This window comes from Ambystoma mexicanum, chromosome 2q, assembly GCF_040938575.1.
Source record: "Ambystoma mexicanum isolate Mex_15411 chromosome 2q, UKY_AmexF1_1, whole genome shotgun sequence".
Lineage (NCBI taxonomy): Eukaryota > Metazoa > Chordata > Amphibia > Caudata > Ambystomatidae > Ambystoma > Ambystoma mexicanum.
Window position 1 is genome coordinate 630,498,682 of NC_090924.1, and position 12,124 is coordinate 630,510,805.

A 12,124-nucleotide genomic window follows, 5' to 3' on the forward strand; every position below is an offset into this window, starting at 1 on the left:
CAAATCGACAAATTCAGTAAATTAAATGTGGTTTTATTTTTTAATATTTAAATAACACGTTTGTCTTCCTAAGTTTAGTATTTCAATTGCAAACATGGTTAAACCGGAGCAGGTTTAACATGAGCATGAATTAGCTGTTGAGTAAAAGTAAAATGTTTTGCTTTAAGAAAGTGAAAGCATTTCCTCGAGCTTTAGCTTTCTCTTTAGTATGTTAAATAGGTTGCAGTTAAAAAATAGGCCCCCCTAGGTGAGGAATGGTCTTGTTCAAAGACATCTTGCAAAGTTGACTTATAGAACATTACAGCAAAGAAAAAGGAGTAGTTCCGCGATAGAGGTTCTTATAACTTTGTACATGCAACTTATTGCTTGTAAATCTTTGCTTTATTTGGTATCACATACCATCTCTCGCTTGTAGAGGCTCACACCATCTGGTCACATGCTAGGAGTCCCTCTAAACTCCAGAACGTGCAGTGCTTTTTGGGTCCTGCTGCTTGCCTTGTAGTTCTTCCTGATTCTCTGTGCCAGAAACATTTCTAATGGCTGTTCATATGACATTCTGCTTCCACAATTCAAATAATTATTAATAATTCTATTTTGTTTTAATGATTTCAGTGAAACAAGCATTTTCATGTGTGGCTCCACCAGTGTTTAGAATGAACACTAAAAGACGGGCGATTAATTTAACTGAATGGAGCTGTCATTTCCACTTGCACCATCACGCACATCAATACTCTCTCCCGACGGCCATCACTCAGTTGGAAAGGAATGCTTCCCCACTCACTTCCAACCATAACTCCACAGGTTTTTCAGTCTCAACACCATTCTTCAAAGCGAGCAACCAACCACAGGTACTCACACAGACCTATATCCATGTTTAACGATCAATACACACATCTCACTCACCCTCCTTTTCAAAGCCATGGTCTTTCTTTACTCCACTCCCTGAAGCACCCTTAATCAAGGTCTCTTCTCACAGGCACAAACTCCTAGTGCTCAGCCTTTTCAAAACCAGACAAGCAACATAAAACACACAATCTATCTCATCAACCTCTAGCACCACACTGACGGTTGCTTGAATACAGACACATGAGTTCATGTACAAGTAGTGCTAGAGACTTATGCCACCTGACCAAGCACAGACCAATGGTGAAATGGGCCTGGTAGTTAAATTGAAGCCCTACTTAAACCTCACTAATGCTTACAACACCACCACACAACCATTCATAAAATCGCTCATCCTGCAGCGTCGGTTAGTAATATGACGTCATCCAAATACATGATCTACAATGGATTATAAAAAGGAAAATAAATCTAAGCACATTTCACTACCATAGAGAGTGAAGCCAACAGGTTCATAACTGCATAGCAACATCCGATTATGGGCCAACTTCCTCTAGATGTCAAGTTCACATCTTGCAATGAAGATCTCAAACCTGTGGTGACAAAAATCACCCACGCTACTGGACGGACACACTCTAGATCTGTTTTACCAACTTACATTGGAAGCAATTCTACAGGGCTCCTACCAAAGGGTGCTCCAGTCATCAGCTTGATCAAGCAGGAGGAGTTGGAAGGTGTCTGGCTGAAATCTTTACAGATGTAATGGCATCCCTCATCATTCCCTTTTCCAGTGCCTTTCACCTGTCCCCAAATCACATTATCGTGGCTCTTGATGTACATGATTCTAAGGGGTATCAACTCTCCTCTCAAAATTTTACAAAAAGTATCACCTCATGTACTACTCCTTGCTCCCACTTTGCTAGCCCAGTATCCTTGATATCTGTGTAGATCGCCCTGTTGGCCCCTTGACCACCAGAATTCTTTGCACTGCCAAGCAATTAAGCTGCCAACAACTGTTGGAGGGCAGACATATGGGTAAGACCACACCATGCAGCTCCTCTTTAGATAAAAAGGTGAAATCTCAGTAAGATCTACCTTGCAAGGAAGCCCTGGAAGTACATATACACGTAACTAATCTTGTACCACGACTGCTGGGACTCCTGACACTGATCTATGCCTCAGTCACATTGCTCAGCCCCCCACTGCCAATAAAGAAGGGCTCTCACATGCAAGAAGCAAGAATGAATGAGACTGGATTCCAGATCAAGAAAGCATAGGTAGCATGATTAGAAAATAGTAAACGGAATCCGTCACTTGACCTCAAATCGAGCTGTTCAAAGGGTTTCCACAGAGTCTAAATATTTAGTGACACCATCAAATCCCAGACGAGAATGGCAGTTTCTGCCCCATGGCAGGACATGTCCGATATGTTGTGCTACTTCTGCACCAACAGAAGTGACTGCTAAAGAAAGATCTCTGATAAATAATTCACCCAGTGTCCACCCAGTTATTATACGAACCGGTATCACCTACTCAGAGTTACTCTCAAGACTAGTACCAAACAACAACCTGCTAAATCTAGTGACTGCATGACTCCACAGGAGACGTCAGCAATCTAAAAAAAGAAGTTTGATGAGCACGGGGTAAAAGGCAGCTCCTGGGCCTCAGGGATTCCCCACTAAGCAGTACTTAGCTCTGGACAATGAGCTGGTACATAGCGCACTGCAAATCCGATTACCACATGCAATGAAAACTGTAAATTTCTACATTATATATGACCCATTGTTTATTTTAAATGTCTTTGCAATGTAAAAATACAAAAAAGGTAGCATGGCATGATAACCTGTTCTCTGTTTTTTTCTCACTTTGAGAGTCCGCAGCCATCGCTTTATGCTCATTGTACTTTTCACAAAAGGAGGAATATCCATATCAGTCTTTGTCCCCTTTGTCCCCTTTGTGCCCTTTTTCCCGCCCACAAGGGCAGTGCAGCACCACAATGCCAGGCAAACCTCCTACAAAAAGCGATGGCTGCAGACACTCTAAGTGGTTAAGTTCTTTCTAGAGTGGGGCACCTGCTACCTTGTTTTGTTTTTTGCAAGGGACTTGGGGTTGGTCGCCAGAAGTTACCTGGGGGAACCCAGACGTGGACCCCTTTCTCACGGTGCTCAGAAAGGCACAGCTCCACCTCACTGATGAGGCCCAATAAGGCTGAAACACGTGTCTGGGTTTGCTGTTAGTACTGTTGTTCAAATAAGGTTTGCTTGGCATTTCAGTGCTGGACTGCCCCTTTGAGCGGGGCAAAGACTGATATGCAAATAGATATTCCAAGTACAGTGAGCAAAAAGTGATGGCTGCAGACTTTCTAGAGAGGGTTTCCTGCTACCTTTTTTGTGTCTTTGCAATGTGTCTTCACACTCCGTTATGCACATTCTCAAAAGACACAAAGTTGTTGTCACATTGGTATGCTTGTATAGTACTGTTTTGTAAATATGCAAATCCAACGGTGTGCGCAAATATAAGATAAGAAAACTCTTTTAGCAAGACATTAGACCCCTGGTAGTGCTGCAGATATCACGTGTTGTTTTTAGTGTGACATTGTATTTAGGGTAGATGTAGTTTTGCCACACTTCAGGGACATTTTAAGCTGCATGCTACACAGAAGAACACAGGTGCAGAAAACCAATTTTTATTATATTGCATGTATTCTATTATACTTGTATTAGTAGATGAAGTTAAGTAGTTTGGATATAGTTGGGATGTCTAGATTGAGTTTTAGTAAGTATAGGTGTTGTATTGAGCAAGAGGTCTGCCATGTTGAAGAGCACCATTGGTACAGGCTGCAGATTTTGACAACGTAGGATGGCAAACCACATTTTGGAGCTATGGTCATGCCTAACAGTGTTCAGCTAATTGTGGAGAGCAGGAAATGGGGCTTGAGGCAGCAGGTGCCTTCCCAGACGATAGCCAAATGAATACATAATGGTTGTGAAGGACACAGTGAGACACACCAGAAAGCCCACACAGTAGCATTGCCAAATTGAAGAGCTAGGATGTGAGCACAGCGTCCCCGATGAGAGCAGGGCATTTGGTCTGGAGGTAAAATTGACAGGTTAAAGCAGACAAATAGAAGAAATGAATTTCCAGCAGCCGTACTGCACACACATTTTTTCACACAGCTATTCGTTGTTAACAGAATTGGCAGCGTGTCTCGAGACGAGAGTTGCAGGTGCCAGGGGAGGAAGGCTAAAGGGTCAATCATGGGGATGGGATTTTATGTTTTTTTTCTCCAGGGGATGCAACAAAGATTTTACCTCACCGATTTCTACTCACAATATCATTGGTCTGTCTCGGTGGGATGCTAAAGTCCGAGCTGTCTCAGGTGCCTCTGTCCAATTAGGTATCAATCGTATTATGAAGAGTGCCAACCAATGGGAGCGTGACATTTTTAGATGACCATTAAATGATGTCAAGTTGGGGGGTGGTTATTTTAATTGTCACATGAAAAAGGAAATCCCCTAAATCGGTCATTCAATGCATAGTGTTCTTTAGGGGGTCAATGACGATTAGCTGACGAAAAACATATTAAAGTTGCATTGTAGAATATCAAAATTCTGCGGTTTTCCACCTTAAATACTGTAGCCCAGAGTTTTTTGCTGTTAAGTTCCACAGAGCTGTCTGACACTCTCCCGACCGTATTTTGAGAATAAAGAGCTGTTTTTTTCCTTGCAAGTTGTGCACTCTATTTTTGATTACTTTTGAGTTATTTTCTTGAATTACTTTGGGGAACTGCACCTTTACATTTGGAGGCCCCAGAGAGATCCAGTACCCCCGGAGAGCTGGCCACTCCCTGCCGCACACGTTGGGGCCGTGGTGCCGGTCTGCAGAGACCAGTTCATGTGCGCACAGCCGAGGAGTTGAGCAGATGATGAGTTGCCCAAAAGTCTGCCCGATCCATTAGGCAGGCCCGCGATCCAGGTTGTTCAGGTAGTTTGGAGGGGAGACTACGAAACAAGGGCACTCCGAGTTCCCATATCAAGCGAGTGCACTCTTGCATTAAAAAGCAGCATTGTGGATGTTAATTGTTGTTGGCAAGTTTGTTGTTTAACTGGTTAGTAGTTTAAGTTGGAAGGGAACTCCTCCATTGGGGAAAAGACAATGCTGTATATAATTTATGCTATTTTTATGAGATCTTGAAGGGATCTCCTGCGTTGTGGGGAAAGACGACATAAGTAGAGTAGAATTGTGAATTGATGTGGGATCTCCTCTTATAAAAGGGTAAAGACAGCGCTGTGTAGAAGAAGAAAGGCAACCCCCATCCCTCGGTGGGAGGAACGAGAGGGAGATATTTAAGACTTTTTTGGAGCTATCTATTCAGAGGTTTGGTCAATGGTTGTTTAGAGAGGTGTATTTAGAGGTTTTTGCGTTTGGATGTGGATCAGTTGGTTGATAGGAAGAATGTGCGAGTCAGAAGAGTTGAAATTCATATGGTGTGTAAGTGCCTTTGAAACAAAAAAGAAAAACCAGTTTATAATTGGATTTTTTGGGCAAATTGGTTTATTGGTGGGACAAAGTATTGTCAGGGCGTATTGGATTTTTGCAAATCGCCGTTTGTTGGGACGAATTGTTTTTTTTTGTAAATTGATTTATTGGTGGGATGCAGAGGTTTGGGAGTAAATGACACTGCTGTAACAGTGTCAATAGATTTTTGAGTAGGGAAGGGTGGAATTTTACCAACATTATGGACACTACAACACAAGTATGAGGCCCTCCACGCAGAGTGGGGACAGGGAACAGCAGGAATTTTTTTTTAAATCTAGGCCTGCAGAGGGCACGGATGCACAGGATGTTTTAGAATACATTTATACATATTTATTGTCCACACACAAAGCAAAAAAACTGAAGACCAGGCAAAGGGATGTATGTAAAAAATGTAAGTACCACAAGATTGAAAAATTGTTAACGCCACTTGTTCGCATTTTGTAACTCAATCTTTTGGAGGGGCGGGGGGTTGTCCCCTGCCACGCATGTAATGTTTGCGGGGGACACCCCTGCGACCCCCGAAGCCCATATTACCAAACTAGGTGAGTGGGGACACTCTCGCTCCCCTTGTCAGGATTTTGGGATTCAGTCTTTTCAACCAGACGAAATGTACACTAATTGTGCGTTCAGTCTTTTTTCTGTCTTTTTGTGCAAACCCTAGACAAAGTATATTAGAATTGTGGAAATGTTTGAGGAAATAGAGGACAATCCTAATAAGGAGACAGACAAAATTAATAAGGAAAATTACAGCGTCTTCGGCCAGGTGCCCTTATGAATGCTTTCCTCCATGGGTGCATGATATACCAATCCCTGTTCTGCACCTGTAGGTGACAATAAAAAAAGAAAAAAAAAAAAGTCGACAAGGAAACCAGCAGGGCAATTAGAAAAACATCCACAGACACTGTTAGCAATACATCACACACTTTTAAAAACCCAGTACTTTTAGAAATAAGGAAGCACGTACAAAGACAGATAGATGATGTATTGAAAGAAGCAGATGAGGAGCTTGTGAAAGCAACACAGGAGCAGGAGGAGGGTCGGGACACCGCAGTGCCGCTGAAAAACAGCAAAACCCACAGAATTACTGCAGCAGTAATTCCGCTGAAATCCCCCATGGAGTCCTATTGACTAACACCACCACCACAATCAAGTGGCGGTAACAGTAATTTTGTTGGTCGGTAATCCGGCGGATTTACTGCCGGAATACGGCCCAATTCATAATGAGGCTCTTTATGCAGACCCTCCAATTTATAGCGATTTTGCAATCCCATAAAAAATGCGCAAAGCAGCCATTTTTTCAAAAACAACCATTTAAAAAAAATAAAAAATTCCTCAAGGACCCAGTTTCTCAAAACGTTTATTTTACTAAAGAAATGAAATGCGCACACATCTCATCACTTGCGCAAAAAAAGAACAAAAAAACCCAGCCCAAATCCAAAAAAGGACATCTGAATGGGCACATCTTATATGCGCCCATTCAGGTGACCTTTTCACCCATTTGCACAAATCTGGGGGCATTTCTGTGCATTTAAAAGCACATCCCAAATTGACAAGATGCACTTTTAAATGTGCAGATATGAAAGGCAATCCTATGGGCCCACTTTGAATAGGTGCACGGGGTGAGAGGGTCCTTACTAACTACTGCAATACTTCAGCTGCTGTCTCAATTCGATTTCTGTTCTTCAAACCGGATAGAAATGTTTTTTTTGGGGGTCGTATTTTACAGTGGCAGGCCAAAAGGGCCTGTCACAGTGAAATGCGTGGTGAACCTGTAGAACATTGTCAGAAGAGTGCTTCCAACACAAACATATTCAATGCGGCCGCCCAGCGCATCATTTGCGCTACAGCTCAGCCCACGTGGAAATGCGCAGGTTCACCTTTGAGAATAAGGGGACCTGCTAATTTCCAAAAACTGGTTAGCTAAACATAGCATATGCTCTGCTCTATTTTTAGATGCCCCATTTCTGGAGGATCTGGGTCAAAATCTACAGTTTTCAGTAATTAAAAAATGGTCACAATACGAGAGGGAAAAGGAGAGAAAGAGGGAGTGGTGGGTGAGCTGTGGAATGGTAGTCAAGAAAGCAGAGGGAGAGCAGTGTGTCAGAGGGGGAAGATGTGGGCAAGAGATCGGAGAGGAAGCACTGGGGCTGTGGGCCAGAAATTAGAGAGGGAGCGGCAGTACAGAAAGTAGAGGGAGCTTGGGCTCAGGGAGGTCAAGGAGTCAAAAACAGAGAGGGGTTGGCTGGAAAGTGGCAGTGAGCTGCAGATTGGTAGAACGGATGAGGGAAGAGTGCAACAGATTTGAGGAAAGGATGCAAGATGCAGAAGTAGCACGAAAGAATGAAGGAATGTATTCTTCTGTGGGAGGAACTGGGGGGTGGGAGTTGGGAGTATGGTTTGGAGTTCGGCAAGGACTGGAGAGTGCAAATTGTGACTTGGCAGTGTGACATAGCATGTGAGTGTGTATGACTAAGTGAGAGGTTTGGGAATACAAGTTGTAATGGGGAATTGGTGAGACATGTGTTGGAGAGAGGTGTGTGGGTGTTTGGGGATTGGAGAACATTTAAAGGGAATATAGAAGGGGAAATATTTCAGCATTGCAACTTATAATGATCAATACCGCTAATAATATTAAATAGGCATGCGCATTACACCAAAAAAACATAGTCAAAACGAACACTGTTCTCCCAAGCCAGAGACATCTCAGTCTCTTCCTATTTAATTGATACTAAAAGTTACAAATAATGACACCCTGGGACACTGCCTCTTTCCTGGAATGGGCAAACCTCGCACCCTCCAGTCAAAAATAAATGTGCTGCAAAAATGCTGCAATAAATAAAGGGCTGTGCTGCAAAATCTGCCCTTTCATGCCGCAAAATCTGCCCTTTCATGCACAAAATCCTGGAGGGTCTGTTTATGTTTCAGATCCAAGGGAACAGTTAAATTGGGCACCAACAAAAAAATTTCAGGAACCATGGAGCTCTTGAGCCTACGAGCAGGGATCGCTGCACTGATGGATGCCTACTGGCCTAGACCCATCTTCCACCATGTTGGGCAGGCACTTGTTCCCTTGTTATCCTGCATTCACCAGCATTGGGAAGAACCAATTCGGACCTTGTGTCATTTGCTAAACATCCCTACATTAAGGAACTGTACCATAGGCTGACTAGGAGGTCTTATGCAATCACAATTCATAGTGGACAGTTCAATATCAGGGAGAATGCTTCCCTTTTCAAGGCTTGGTTTGCACTTTTATAGGTACATAGTTCATATGAGCTCTAAATCTTATGGGTGCGGGTCCTAGACCCGTGTACTTCGCTTGTTTTTTTGCAGTAGACCTGGTTCACTATACTGCCAGGTACTGTGACTTAAGATGACTTGAGTGGCTCTTCATAATAGGGTGCAGAATTCGTCACAGCGAGTTGTGCGGCCCGAGAGCCCAGAAAGGGGTAAAATCCAGGAGGTAGCTTACTGGAGAAAATATCATGGATTCCTTGATGGGGAGCCCAAGTGGAGTTCCAAAAAGAAGCTGGATAACACTACCCAGCTAAGTCTGGTGCGCTCACGAGTGCTCAAGATGAGCCTTGTATTTTTCAAACAAATGTCTAATTCGGTTCAATGCGATTCATTGAAATTGAAACAAAATTCTGTTTGGCTGTTAAAGCAAAATATATTTTTAATAAACTTAATGTGTTAAATATTCACACATTATTTATGAGAAGAAAAAATTATTGTATTATATCAGAAAGCACTTCTTGAGACCGAGCGTAGTCATCCCTGTATGCCTATGCATTTTGGAGCTAAACTCCTTCTTCAGGGCCTTAACTTATTGCTCAGAGTCTCCTCCTGCATTTTGTTGAATTCTTACTCCCTCAAACGATCGTGCAAAATGCTGAACGTGTTTGTGTAAAGGTGCTGTAAGCCCAAGTAGAGTACCTGGGGTGGACCTATGAAGCAGGAGGTTCTCAAGGGTGTAAGAAAACTCAGCCAAAACACCCTGGAAATCCAGAAACAAAGACCAACCATAGACTGCTATGCAACTTGAGGAGGGAAAAAAGGGATGGTGGAAGAGACATTTGGTGTCATTACTTGAATGGTGAAACGGGGCAAGGAACCCCTTTTGTGATAGAGACATCAGCAAATATTTTTTTGTTTTGGGCAAAGGCTTTGTTAAAGTTATGCTCCTTTTCGTTTATAGTGGTAGAAACACATATCAGACTAGAACTGTTTTCTGGATGCATAAAGGCATTAAATAATCAGTGTTGCACAGCAATTTTGTATGCAATTCAGTATTAAATTGACACTTGTGTAGGAACGATGGCTATTTAAATTATCTTGTTCAATGAAAGCACAGCTCACTTGGCATTCCTCTCTTGTCCTCTGGGATCCCTCCACCCTCCCATCTGTGCACTGCAAGTTCCAAGAGTCGAAGAGAAGAGAGAGAGAGTGCTAGAGAAGAGACATTCTCTTTATTTCAAATAATGTCAATTCAGAATGATGATTTTTGTAATAATCTATCTATAGCCTGTCTGGCAAAGACAAGAAATGTATGTGTGCACTGTATTTTTTTTAAGACAGTGCCTCAATTCCCTTCCTACAAATGTAAGTTGCATAATGCATAATTACAGTATTGCTACTGCGTAACATTGCATTGTCTCCATGTTTTTCAGTTCAGTTTGTGTTTCTCAATCTCATAGTGTAAACTATATTTCATTATGTGGGGGAAAGTGCATTATATGCGACGAGTGAGCACTTTTGAAAATGTACATGATCAAACGGCCAAATGCTTTTGATGGCAACCTAGTTCTTTTGACCTGCTGGTTGCATACATCTGTGCAACTGCTGATCAGCCCATGAGCTGATTCCAAACTCCTTGACATTCTAGCTCATCACCCTTTTGATTTATACCAGCTACCCTGAAAGTGAGATGGCCTCAAAACTACAATGTTCAACCTAGTTTGCTGAAGCGGAATCTACAAGTAGCTGCCTGCATTTAATGCTAGGACGCTGCGCCTCTGCCCAGCCTTTGCCCCAAGCTGAGTCTCTACTGGAAAGAGACACCGCAACCCCCTGCACACTCACCTCTTTGCTCACATGCAGGTCCTGGAAATACTTGCATACATATGATAATTTGTTTTAAGGTAACCAGGCTTTGCACAGTTCATGCTTCCCTTAAAAAAAAAAAGAAAGTATTGGCATCCAAGATGGCTGCTCAGAGTGCTAATAGCAATAAATATTGCTTTCAATGATGTGCAGGGCTGGAATGCTGCACCTGATTCTGGCTTGAGGACCGCTGGCGGCCCTGCCCTCACCCGGTAAATGGTAACTCAACTGAAAACAGTTGATATCCATGACAGGTAAGGCCCATCTTGTTCACCTGAAGTTGACAATTACCCTGCCCGCCTCAAATCCGTACTACGTACTTGGTCACAGGCTATGACTTTCCTTTTACATTGTGAATTTTTGGTTTTATGAAACTTCTCAACTTGTCCTTCCACGGCAAAAGAAGGGTCAAGCATACGATATACAGAACATTTCCCTGGGCGACACAGACTGCACCCAGCTGCACAGAGCCATGCACTGAAAACATTATTCAGAGTCTTATCGTATCCATTTATGTCCTTTCATGCAGTTAACATTTACAGACATTCCTCTCACTAATATTTTACTTCAGCAGTACACAGAAATACTGTATTGTTGCCAATTGTATGCCTTGCGTACAAATAACTGGTGACATTTAAAATATTAGTACCTAATTGCTAAATCAAATATGTTTCTTTGCCATTCAAGAAAATCTTACTTAGCAAATTCTGCTACTGAATTGTTTAAAACTAATGTAAGCCTTTTCTTTCCATTAAAGTGGGGCTGAGAAACGTAGGGACAGCTTAGGTTTTGGGTTTTCCAATAAAGAAATAACTCAAAATGCTACCTTGTCCGTCTACTGATTCGATTTACCACAAAGCACATTGACTGGAAGAGGTTGCAGTGGTGCATTTGGTACATTGGCGGTTTTCTGCCAGATGTGGCAGGAAGCACAATACCCTTAAAGATCGATGTATATTCCTAACCAACATGATCTGGGTAAGACACAGCTTTGCAATTGTGCCAGTTCCACATGGGGTGCCGAAAGGTGGAGTGGGCCATGCACATGAAAGTGTACCTGAAGGGTCGGGGAACCAGCAATAAATGCTTTATCATGCCACTTACTTTTGGATAATACGTCACCCATTAGGTTAACCTGTCATTTTTGATCAAGAAGTGATCCTGGCATTTCTAGCCCTCTTCCTCAGCCATCAAGAATTCAAAGGCTCTCCAGGGAGCAAGAGCAATACTTTGGCTGGCAGAACATTCTGGGGAAGAGTGGTGGAGCGAGTTTGCCTACATGTGATAGAAGAAAGGCTTGGGCGGGGACAATGGTGCAAGGAAACCCTTTCTCCCATTTCTCATTACTCGCATCAGTTGTCTTTTGCAGGTTGGGAGTTGTCAGAGACCTTGTGGTCAAGTTCTGTCAATCCTACTTCTCACACCATAGTATGGCTGACCATCAAAACACATGACACACTAAGTAGATTTTTACTCTGAGTTGTTGGTAGTTGGGAAAAATGGGCCTATCTGCATCTATAAAGGGTGCTCTTAACTTGCAACACTTTATGTTAAAGGTTTCAGGTTTGGCAAAACTATTAGAGTTTTTGTGCAAGAACTATACTGTGCGCTCTCCCTCTATTCTCACAGTTTTATCTATATA

The 12,124-nt window shown here is 42.6% G+C and overlaps 1 protein-coding gene across 4 annotated transcripts in view; it reads right to left on the reverse strand.

Moving 5' to 3' along the window:
• The window catches only part of RMI2 (RecQ mediated genome instability 2), a 78,129-nt gene that overhangs the window by 37,513 nt on the left and 28,492 nt on the right, over window positions 1–12,124 (reverse strand). For 2 of the 4 annotated variants that reach the window (XM_069647801.1, XM_069647802.1), the window contains exon 3: window positions 6,128–6,200. The exons of the other annotated variants lie outside the window; for them this stretch is intronic. The gene's annotated coding sequence lies outside the window, so the exon portion shown is untranslated. The remainder of the gene's footprint in view (window positions 1–6,127; window positions 6,201–12,124) is intronic. 4 annotated transcript variants of the gene reach the window in all.